The sequence below is a fragment of the Miscanthus floridulus genome, chromosome 2, assembly GCF_019320115.1.
Source record: "Miscanthus floridulus cultivar M001 chromosome 2, ASM1932011v1, whole genome shotgun sequence".
NCBI classification, from domain to species: domain Eukaryota; kingdom Viridiplantae; phylum Streptophyta; class Magnoliopsida; order Poales; family Poaceae; genus Miscanthus; species Miscanthus floridulus.
In genome coordinates this window covers 102196571-102208777 of record NC_089581.1, presented here as the reverse complement: position 1 = coordinate 102208777, position 12207 = coordinate 102196571, and positions in this window count along the sequence as shown.

Below are 12207 nucleotides of genomic sequence, written 5' to 3'. Positions count from 1 at the left end.
ATATATTGGAAACAGATGGCCTCTACCAGGAGAAATGCTTCACAAGATGTTGGAAGGAATGTTCCCACTTCTAACCCATCGCTGTCAAGTCCCCCAACTAAAGAGCAAGCTTTGATGATGCAGACTCAATCGATGGAAGAGAAGAAGAGAAAACGTGATCTTCAATGCTAGCTAAGGAACACTCAACCTCGGTTTGCTATGCAACCAGAATATCAGTCACATCCTATGAATCTACTTGTGAGTATAAATCAGAATCAGTATCAGCAACCCGATGGTGAAGTGCAACAGGTCAGCTCTCAAGAGCCAGAACAGAATGTCCATGGGAAGCAGGTGCATGGAAATAAGTTAAAATGAAATTACATCCTTGGAAGATTGAATAATGTGAATATGACTACCATTCATGGAGCTATGGAGGTCATTTATGGATGGATTGCAGTAGGTTCAGCCAATGCTATGGTGATGTTTGACCCCAGTGCGTCACATTCGTTTATCTCCAGTGCATACGTAAAAGAACATAAGATAACTATGCTACCAATGAGGAAACCAGTGATAGTTAAGTCCCCAGGAGGAGAAATGAAGGCAAACCGCATATGCCTAAAAGTTAGTCTTGACATAAAGGGGATAAAATTTGAAGCAAACCTTATTATATTAGAGTTAGTGGACATTGATGTTATTCTTGGAATGGGATGGATGTCTGCATGTAAAGGAGTCATCAAGTATGCCCAGCATTCGGTGCTTCTAACCACACCGTCAGGAGAAAGAATTGAGTATGAGGGTTTTCAACCTACACCTGAGGAATATGACAATGGAAATGATCTAATAGAAGGTGTGAATACTGAGGATAGTAAAGTTGACTGTGAGTTTCCAGATGATGGTGTAGAGGAACAAACACCCTTGGAGGAACTCCATCCGTCAGATGGTGATTATCCAGTTAGAATCCTAGAAAGAGCCCAGGGAACTCTTAAGGGAGAAGTGCTTAATGTGTGTAAAGTTCAATGGAATAACCAATCAGAGGAAGATGCAACCTGGGAAAATGAGAACCAATTGAAGACGGATTTTCCTCACCTCTTTGAGGTGTAACACAACTACGTTAGAAGTCAAGATGGGGGTGTCATATGAAGTTAGTTATGCCCTTAAGTTTAAGATTTCTGTATTCAAGACAGTTGTATCCCTTGACTTAAAGGGGTAGTCCATGCAGCCAAATCTTTTGTTCTTAAGCTTTGCAGATGAGACAGATGTAACTTGTTAAGCTGGTTTACAATGCAAGTTGAAATGTTGGAATGTTTCATTTGAGTTCTATTCCTAGTTCTGTCTCCCTTCCTTGTCCCTAGTTTTCTCGAATCTCGGGACGAGATTCATCTTAAGGGGGGTAGAATTGTAACACCCTAAAAATTTGCCTCTTTTGAAAATAGGATTAAAATGATTTATTTGTGAATTTTTGTGCACATGAAATATAGGAAAATAAAAAGTTTCATTAATTTAAAATTCATCATAAGGTAGCAACATGTGTGAGCATACATGCTGTTGCATTCTATTTATTGCGATGAATGGTGTTGATCCAAACTCCAAAGTAATTTGGAATGCTTTTGAAAAGAGTTTGAAAATGGCTTTGAAATAAAAGAAAAGAAAATTAGAAAATAAAAGTATTTTTAAAAGTTGTAAAGTTTATCTTGGAAAACCTAATGGAATTGACCATTTTTATTAAATGGGAAAGTATTTTGAAACCATACTTGAATTGGATTTGAATTTAGCTTGGAATTGGAAGATTAGAAAAAGAAAAGGAATTGGAAAATGTAAGAACCTTAAAAAGTTATTTTTGGAAACTTACCAAACTAGCTCACTTTTATTGGAATTGAAAAATATGTTCAAACTCTATTTGAATTTGCATTTAGTTTACTTTTGAATTGGCTTTGAAAACTAAATAGGAAAAAGATTTTAAATTGGAAAAATATCCTTTCTTTCTATTTTGGCCCAACCTCGGAACCGGACGGCCCAGCACCCCTTCCCTTTTCCCCCTTCCAGCCTGCTCCACTCGGCCCGCTGGCGGCCCAGCCGCACTCCTCCCGCACCAGCCCACTACCGCGCGGCCCGGCTTGGCACCGCGGCCCCGCAGCTCCCGCGCCCGTCTGCTCCTTCTTCCTCTCACTGCGCCCTGGCCCCATTCGTCAGCGCACACCCGCACTCGCGCGCGCAAGTCACCGGCCGCTCTGCTCAGCCTGCCCATAGCACCGCTGGCCCCGCGCGTCAGATGCCCGCAACGCGCTGCTCCTTCCCTCTCTCACCGCGCTGCCGGCCCCACTCGTCAGCCGTCTTCTTTCCTTTTCTTCCCTGTCTCTTTCCTTCCCCGTGCGCACACCTTCCTTCTTCACACCGCCGATGGCGCACGCCCGAACGGCATGTCAGAGCCGCCGCCGCACCTGCATGGAAGCCCCGTAATCGCCGCGCGCTCCCCCTTCCTTGTACGCCGCATCCACCCACCTATAAAGCCCCGAGCCGAGCCCCGTCTTCTCCCCTTTTCCCGGCCGCGCTCAAGCAACTCCCCGCCGCCGGCAATCTCTCTCACCCACGCCTCAATCCTCGATGCCGATGCGCCCGTGAGATCCGCCACGACCTGACGTAGCCGTAGGTGCCTCCCCTTCTCGATTTTGGATTCGTTTTGCTCGGATTTCCCCTCACCGCGCCCTCTCTTTCTCTCTCCAGCCGCCGACGACAATGAACCGCCCCCTCGAGGCCCTCCCGGACGCCGCGACCACCTCCGTGGAACTCACGGTGAGCTCCTCCGCCTTCCCATGCCCCTAGATGGTAAAATGGCGTCCTAGAATGTCGCATCCGCGAGCTCGGGCCGTCGGCGACAATGGCGCCGCCGTCATGAGCCTCTTCCCCGGTGGCCTGCTGCCCTTAACTCGCCACAGCCGTTAGATCCGCGCTGGATGGACGAGATCGCGTACCTCTTTGGCTTTAAGTAACCGGTCCACCATGGACCCGTAGACCCTGCCTACGGCGCCAGCGCACCGCGTTCACCGCACGCGTGGCACACCACGCCAACAGCGTGCTGCCACGTGGCTGCCCGGTCAGCAGCCGAGTCAACCCAGCAGTCAGCCACGCCTGTTTTACAAAATAGCCCCTCGGTTTCCAATGAATCAACCCACGATCCAAATTAGTTCAAACTGATTTCTTTTAGGTCCTATTTTCTTCTGATTTAAACCCTGTATTTTCCTGAATTAGTGTGCCCAGTCCAAAGTACATTTAAATTCAGATTTTAAACTGTTTTAATTCAAATTTGAGTTCAAATATTCATAGAAATGCCACTGAACTTTATTTCATGCGTAACTTTTGCGTTTTAAGTCCGATTTGATCCGTTCGAATTGCGTTAGGACCGTATTTACAAATTCTACATGTTTATACAACTGTTAGGCATGTTTTCAACACTAGAAATTCATGAGTAGATTTAATCTATTAATTAACCAAAGTAAAACTTGTTTAAATCATAACTTGTTTATTTCAACTCCGAAATAGTCCGTTCAAGTTGCGTTTGTTTCGTAACGACGAGATCTACGCTTTAGCAATGATGTTTACTATATTACTATTTCATAAAAATCATAGTTTAAATCATATCTTGATTAAAGATTATGCAACTAGGTTTTATACGTAAAATATGATTTGTTTTACTTTTGTTTTATAATTTAAATCTAAGATTGACTTAATTCAATCCATATCATTTATAAAATATCTTTTGTATATGAATTCATAAAGTTAACATAAATGAAGCCTATAGTTTATTTTTCCACGTATAAGGCAAATCTCTCGGTAGTTGTAACTTTTCAACCATAGCTTCGAGTAGCGTGCCTCTCGCGACTATGTGTTCGTAGTGATGCGTAGAATCGTATATCAATCTCTTTTACTTATTTTTCTATGATTGGTGTACTGTTTTGATATAGATACAACTGTATGCTATGCATGTATGTGTATGGATGTTTGTGTGGTGTTCTACGATTGTCCAGTCGGTGAGATATACGTGGTGATCCAGAAGAAGAAGAAAGACATCAAAGAATAAAGCTTACCGAAGGATCGGTGTGTAAGGCAAGTATAGCATGGGACCATCCTTGTTACCTATTCATATATAATCACTTAATTCATATTGCATGTGTCTCCCTTGTTACCATTAAAGATATCCTAGATATTTGATATCTTGCACCTTGATACCTTTGGGATATTGCATGGAATAGTTTTTGCTAGTGCTTAATCAAAACCATGATCTTGTAACTTGACTAATGATATATGCAATAAACGTTAAAACTTGACTTTTTAGTAATATGGAATCAGGGGGCTGGAGTGTTTAGCTACTTTCTAAATGCTATAGATTCCTCTCCCTAAGGACTTATCTATAAGTGATCATCCGGGACTTACAGTATAGCTGTGAGGGCTATATGGCTCTAGCTTTAGCTCAGTATGAGGACCTTTTCTAGCTTGTTAGTGGTTACCTTTACGGCACAAGAGGGGCTCCAACGGGTATGATCTCGGTCTGCCAAGTAGGTGCACTTGCTAGTCACTACTTGGAGGGGGGTTCATGCTTATTGATGGGTAAACCTTAGCGGCCCTAACTTGTTAGACGAACCTTTGAAAGGCTTCATAGTGAACCCTACCGACCTTCCTTGGTAGTGGGTCAAGAGGCTGATCACCTTGGGCGAAAGGGTAAATCACGACTCACAGTGAACGTGTACAACCTCTGCAGAGTGTAAAACTGTTATAACAGCCGTGCTCACAGACACGAGCGGCCTTGGACCCTTATGGAATAGAGATGATCACTAATGGATGACGATGTTAATAATTAATCGTTTATGCTATACATTATTCATGTTTACTTGATCATGAGTTTATGGGCTTATGGATAAACTTGTTGCCAGCCAATTGCTAAAAAGATGATCTATTAAAGCTAATCGCAGTAAACCAGTGTCAGCCTTTTGAGCCTCATGAACCCCATGATATAATTGTTAAGTACGACATGTACTTACGCTTGCTTTATTTTCTATACTTGGATAAAAATCCCGGATGGGTACCAGATTGCCAGTCTGGAAGAGTTAGGCTTGTGGTCAACCAGTCAGTCGTCCCTGTGAATTCAGAGTCTTCGCCAGAAGATCAGAGTCAACTTTTCGCTGTCTTTACTCTGTGGTTATTTTCTTTTTACTAATACATTATGTAATAAGTATTGTCTCTTGATATTACCCTGATTTGTGGCTGTATGTGAGATTTGACTTCCTGGGCTCACATATAGTGTGTATCTGGTTTTGTCTTTAAAACCGGGTGCTACAACTTCCGAGTGTGATGCAGCTTTTCACACCCTATGAACGCTTCTAACTTTGGCTCCAGTTTTGGCGCAACCGGACATTGAGAAACCTTTTGATGTGTTTTGTGATGCATCCGACACAGGTTTAGGAGGTGTTCTTATGCAGGAAGGACGAGTCATTGCTTATACCTCTCGACAACTTTGGAAACATGAGGTGAATTATCCTATGCATGATTTAGAACTCGTTGCAGTTGTTCATGCTTTGAAGGTCTGGAGACATTACTTGCTTGGCAATGTGTGCCACATCTACATGGATCATAAAAGTCTTAAGTACACCTTCACTCAACCTGAGTTGAATATGCGTCAGAGAAGATGGCTCGGGTTGATCAAGGATTATATCCTCCAAGTGCACTATCATCCAGGCAAGGCAAACATCGTTGCGGATGCCTTAAGCAGGAAATCTCATTACCACTCTTTGATTGAAAGTGACCTCCATTTGTCACATCTCCTACATCATGTAGTCCTTCACAACATCACTATCAGTTGTACTCTACAGAGTTGAATTATTGAGCTATAGAAGACAGATCTAGGTGTGTTCCACATCAAGCGCAAGATGAAAGAGCAAGAAACCAAGCATTTTTGGGTAGATGAGAATGATGTGTTATGGTTCAAGGATAGGTTAGTGGTCCCAAAGGATAGAGAGCTTAGAAATCAAATCATATCCGAAGCACATTCCTCTAAATTATCTATTCATCCTGGTAGTAGCAAAATGTATCATGATTTGAAGCCTCGTTTTTGGTGGACCAAGATGAAGAAAGAGATAGCCGCTTATGTGGCTAGGTGTGACACTTGTTGTCGAGTTAAAGCTGTGCACATGAAGGCTAGATTGCTTCAGCCACTCTCTATTCCAGGTTGGAAATGGGAGGAGATAAGTATGGATTTTATTGTTGGACTCCCTACTACTTAGAGGAATTTTAACTCCATTTGGGTGATTGTAGACCGTCTGACCAAGTCTGCACACTTCATTCCTGTTTGCACAGACTTCCATCCAATTGACTATGCTGAGTTGTACTTCAATTAGATAGTCTGACTTCATGGGGTACCTCGCACTATTGTCTCTAATAGAGGGCCACAATTCACTGCTCGCTTTTGAGAGCACTTGCATGGGTTATTGGGAACTAAGTTAGTAAGAAGCTCTGCCTATCATCCGCAAACCTCTGGGCAAACAAAGCGAGTGAACCAAATCTTAGAAGATATGTTGAGAGCGTGTGTCATCTCATCTAAGGGTTCATGGGAAAAGTGGTTGCCCCTAGCTGAATTCTCTTATAATTATAGTGATCAAGAGAGTATCAAGATGGCACCGTTTGAAGCTTTGTACGACTGGAAGTGTAGAACCCTGTTGAATTGGGTTGAAGCCAGTGAAAGGAGATATTATGTTATTGATTTTGTTAAAGAAGCCGAAGAACAAGTCCGTACTATCCAAACCCATATGGCCGTAGCTCAAGCTAGGTAGAAAAGTTATGCTGATCACCATAGAAAACCTATCGAGTTCGAAGTTGGAGACTTCGTTTATCTAAAAGTCTTACCCATGAAGAGTGTCCAACGCTTTGGTGTGAAGCGAAAGCTTGTGTCGAGATATGTCGGTCCATTTCAAATCATAGAACAAAGTGGCAAGGTAGCATACAAGATCCAATTACCTCCTAAGATGAGTGCTATCTTCAATGTCTTTCATGTCTCAGTTGAAGAAATGTCTTCGCGTCCCTGAAGAGAGAGTTCCACTAGGGGATATCAAGTTAGAATCTGATTTGACTTTTGAAGAAAAATCGATCTGAGTAATTGACACTCGTGAGTGAGTGACTCGAAGTCAGGTGGTCAAGTTTTACAAGGTCATGTGGAGTAATCAGGGTAGTGAACGCAATGCAACTTGGGAAAGAGAAGATTATTTGAGGGAAGGTTATAAGGAATTCTATCAACAATGGTACGCTTGTCAAATCTCAGGACAAGATTTTTATAAGGGGGAGGGTTGTAACACCTCAGTGTTATGGTTGCACTAAAACACTTGCATCACATGAGCATGTGCATCATCATCTCATTCATAAGAATCATACCATGATGAATGTTATCATTTCATGTGTGTTTCTATTTGAATTGCTTGGTTTTATGCTAGCATTTGTGTGTGCTCATGTGTGGTCTATGCAAATATGTGTCAAATGTCCTCTTAAACAACTTAGCTACACTTAGAATGTCATTAGGAACAATGTTCATGTTGACCATATTGCCTAATTATGCTTCCAAGTAATAGTTTGACTTGTGTTGACCCCTAGAGCTCTTTTGTTTGACTATTTAAAAAGTATAGCTTAGATTGTTTGTATGGCTGTACACCCTTAAGCAAAGTTGTAGGAAATTTTATAAGGAACAAAAGTTATTTTATGGCCATCTCATGAAAATGTGCAGAACATGCTCAAAAAGGGCCACAAGTCAGTTTTGGGGGCTATTTGGAGACTTAGAAAATTTCTAAGTCTGAGAACTAATTTTTAGTTTCAAGTATCGATGTTTGGAGCCTTGTATCTCCCTAACCAGGCCAAAACAGCTCGAGCTCCAATTGGCAAAGTTGTAGTCCTCACTTATATCTCCAACTTTGTCAACTACGCCATGAGCTAGATCATCACGGTTTAGGAGATATGGAGCAAGGAACTTGCTTTGTCAGTCGGCACCATTGAACACTAAATCAGAAATTCAGACCGGCACAGCGGCCGACCAGCCATAGGCCGCTGCCGCCGTGTGGCTGCCACATGCCATGGCCAGCCTGGCGCAGCTGCCCACTGTCGACCACAAGGAGGCCGCGTTCGTCTGCCATCCCACTTGCTCTCATTCGCTCTCTCCCTCTCACGCGCGTCTAAGGCACCGAGAAAGCGGAGCGCCATCACCGCCGAGAGCTCCGTCAAGCACTCGCGCGCTCACTACCGTGTCTCGCCTCGCTCCATCTCACTTATAGCTCTGTCTTGAGCTCCTCTATCACATCATCATCTCCGCGTAGCCGCCCGACCTCTGGTGTGGCCACATTGTCGTTCCCGCCGTCGTCCGAGGCTCGCCGGAGTTGGAGCTCACCGTGGCCGACCACCACCGGAGCCCTCTCACTCCCTTTTCTGCCTTCCCTTAGTTTCCTCACGAGCCCTAGAAGCTCATACCAAGCTTAGCTATGCCCTATATGGCCAGACCTTACCGGAGCACCGTCGGATGCCCTCCGCCATCTGCCATGCACGCCGTCGTCCTAGCTAGAGCTCGGTAGAGGTTGAGGGGAGGGCATAGTTAGGTGCGACTCGTCAAGGCAAGCACGCCGGGGCCCTTGGCCTCGTCAGAGTCCTCACCGCCGATGAGCAAGCGTGGGTCAACCGCCGCTCCTTTGCTCTGCTCCCTCTAGCCGGTGGGACCATTGACTCCATGGGTCCCGCGCGTCAGTGACCCATATTTAGGTTTTGGTGATTTAAATGCAGATTTTGATGCTGTTTTGTAAAATTCATAACTAGAGTTTGGTAGATCCAAATTGGGTGGTTCCAATTTTGTTAGGATCTTTGTGAAGTGTAGTATTTAGGAAAAAAATATAACATGAGCACTTGTAGTAAAGTTTCTAGAAGAATTAAATTGCAACTTAAAATATGTTTTTAAATGAATGCAAACTTGTTTAACTCATATCTACAGTTCTAGTGCTCCAAAAATTATGAAATTTGTATGGTGAGCTTTTCTTGATGAGCAAAATCTCTAGTAAACATTTGAGAGTCAGTGCATGTTTAGTTTTTGAGTTATGAATTTCCCTTTTATAATTAGGTGATCCTTTGGTGAATTTTAATAATTAATGTATGAATCCCATGCTCATGAAATTTATTGGAGGTTGTCCTAGTTCTTGTAGGATGCTAACAAAAATATGAAATCTTTTGTTTGACACTTTTCAATACAGTTTCTAATTTAGGCCAAAATCAACCTTGCTGCCTTGTTATTTTTGTGTAGGATATTTCTATTAGTAACTATGGGTCAAATTTTTACAGTAGCCTACTTGGAGCATCTAGTACCTACTATAATTTTTGTAGATTAAATGGTGTAGTTTTATATATGTTTATTATTCCTCTTAAATAATTAAATAAATTAAGAAAGGCATTAAAAGAAATTTATTGGTGGTGAACACCTTACTTTCTGGTGTTCTTTTGATATGTGTGATAAGTTAGTAAAGTTGGTTTTGTCCATTTATATGTTTGCAACATAAGTTAATAATTATTTTCTTGCATTATGTCTTTCTAGACAGTTCTGGGAACTTTGCAAAGTTCACCATGATAATTTGGTTTTCTAGGAATCATGTGAATACCAAAGTTGTAATTAACTTACTAAACTAGCTTGTGTTAAAATTTGGTGGCATTTGGCCAAGTAGTTTAGGAGATATGGCTATTCTCAGTTTGAGTCCAGTTTTGGCTGCTCTCTGTCTTGTGAGGACAGATTTCTGTTGTTAAGTGATTTCGACCTGGTAAAAGTTGGAATCATGCCTTGAGGTCTGACAATGAATTTTAGGAAATTTCATAAGCTTTCCAAATTGTCTGGTTGCATGTCATTTGAATTTGTAAATCTCTAGTTATGGTCAATTTACTATGTTGCTGTATATTCCAGTTTTGCTGAAATATGAATGATGGTATGAATGCTTTGTAGCATTGTTCTTGTTGATTGTTTAGGTGCTAGGCTCACTTGAGAAAATGCTTAGGTGTTGGTGCTAGGTCCTTAACTAAAGATGAGCAATTGTATATTAGGTTGTCTAAACTTGGTAAGTTAAAGTGATTTGAATAGAGCTTAAGTTAGAATATGTGTACTGCAGTAAGCATGTGCATTCCCCGAGCATCCCTAACTTCATTCATGTGCATCCATGATATTTATCTTGTGCATACATGTAATAGGTGTGCTGGAGGGAGTGACGCTTCTAAAGTTCGAGGGAGCGAGCCAGGAGGAGGAGCCCGAGGTTTAGGCAACCGACAAAGGAGCCGCCGAGGAGGAGTTGCCCGAGTGCCCTGACCGCCACCCATCCTCTTTCCTGAAAGGCAAGCCCTATAGCATTCTAAGTCTCCCATGTTTTTACAAATATCTTGAGTATCTTTTATTGTTGATGATGCATTAAGTATAGGAATTGGTTGGAACCAATTGTTGCATTATATATCTATCCTCGTCCAGATATCGCACTTGAATCCTATTTAAGTTCAGGAATGGGTTAAATGCTTAGCCATGCTTAGTGCAGTAGAAGTCAGGTGATTTCCTGTCACCTGCGAGCTTTAGGATGAGGTGTGTCATGGTTGGCTATATTTGCTATTGTAGAAAAGAACCATGTTAATAATGAATTAAGACCGGGTGGAGTCTTGTGTAGGGTTGGACATAGTGACTCTGCCTGTGTCATTTAAGGACCGATACGCTGTACGTCCTCATGTCATGTTGAACGCAGCTTAACACTTAGTTGGCTGGATAAGTCATTCCAGCCGCGAAGCCTAGTAGTTCGACTCAGGCCAGGAACCAAGGGGTCATGCGCATTCTAGAGGCAGTAAGGATGTGCTTGGGGACATTAGCGTGAGTCCAAGGGGTCAGGTGCTTAAATTCCTGCACTTCCTGTTAGAGTGTCACCCTTGAGGATGCGGCGCTGTCCAGACCGGCAACTCCGGAGTTGAAACGACCTGATTTCCACGAAGGGAAATCCACAGAGTCGAAGTGTATTATGACCGTTGTAGATCATATTACCCAAATTTCCAGTCAAATACCACTTCCATACAACGATAATATCAGAGTACAAATAGTGCGGAATTACATAAATTATTTCATCACTGCATTGGCGAAATCAAAAGTAGCATTCATTCAGAACAACTTGAAGATAAGATCGCCAAACTCGAGCGTAGGAACGAACCCCTCAACCATCAAATTCCTCAGAGCTATACTCCTCAGCAGAACCTGTGTGCCAAAGTTTATCAATATGATTTGTACTGGCCACTCCCACCCTATGAGCAATGCTTTTGTGGAAATTGGATGCAAGTCGGATGAAATCAAAAGGAACCTATAAGGCTAGGGTTTCCTATGTTATTAACATATCAAGTATATAATAGTATAGTCAAGTTTTAACACCATTCCCACACACATTCCACCCTATTTTTGTCTAGAGCCAGGTTTCAATCCTGGGATCGATATACCACCATCTCCATATCATCACCATACCATCGCTCAGTCGATAGGCCAACTCCCTCTCGGCACTGTCTCATGGCCCGTAGCCCCTGGCTATGACCAACACTCTTTCACAGGGGAAGAAGAGAAGGACTCATCTCGCTATCTAGTTTAAGCGAAACCCAGGAAAGGTCCATAGCCGACTAGTCAGCATATGTATCGATCGATCAACCATACACTCTGCAGAGGTTTTACATAACCACAAGATCTGCCTTCTTCGCTGACCGTCGTCAACTGGGCTGATTCTGACCGCTTGCTAGCCTAGGATAATGCCACTCTACCATTCAGCCCTGGTACACCCCAAGTCTAGTTTGGGGTGGCTAAAACTATGAATCATGAGCCAGGTCCACAAGGCCTCAATGAAGTCTTGGAAGGGTGTGGGGGAAATCCTCCGCGCCCCATACCTCCTTGCACTGTCCGCTATCAACCTAGTAGTAGTGGCAATATCCTACCAAGTAGTCCGACCGTCCCGCACCATATAGGGTGAGTGGTACATAAGGCTTCCCGGTGAATTTGAGTGCTAGTAAGTCCTTAGGGATGACCAAGCCAGAATGTCTTCATCAGGGTTTCCATTTACCGTGCCACCACAGCACCTCCACCCTGGGCTCCTCCCATCACAGGTTCACACCCAGGACCACCTCATATACCATTTACCCACCATAGGTATCCATTCCAGGGGTGCCCAGGTA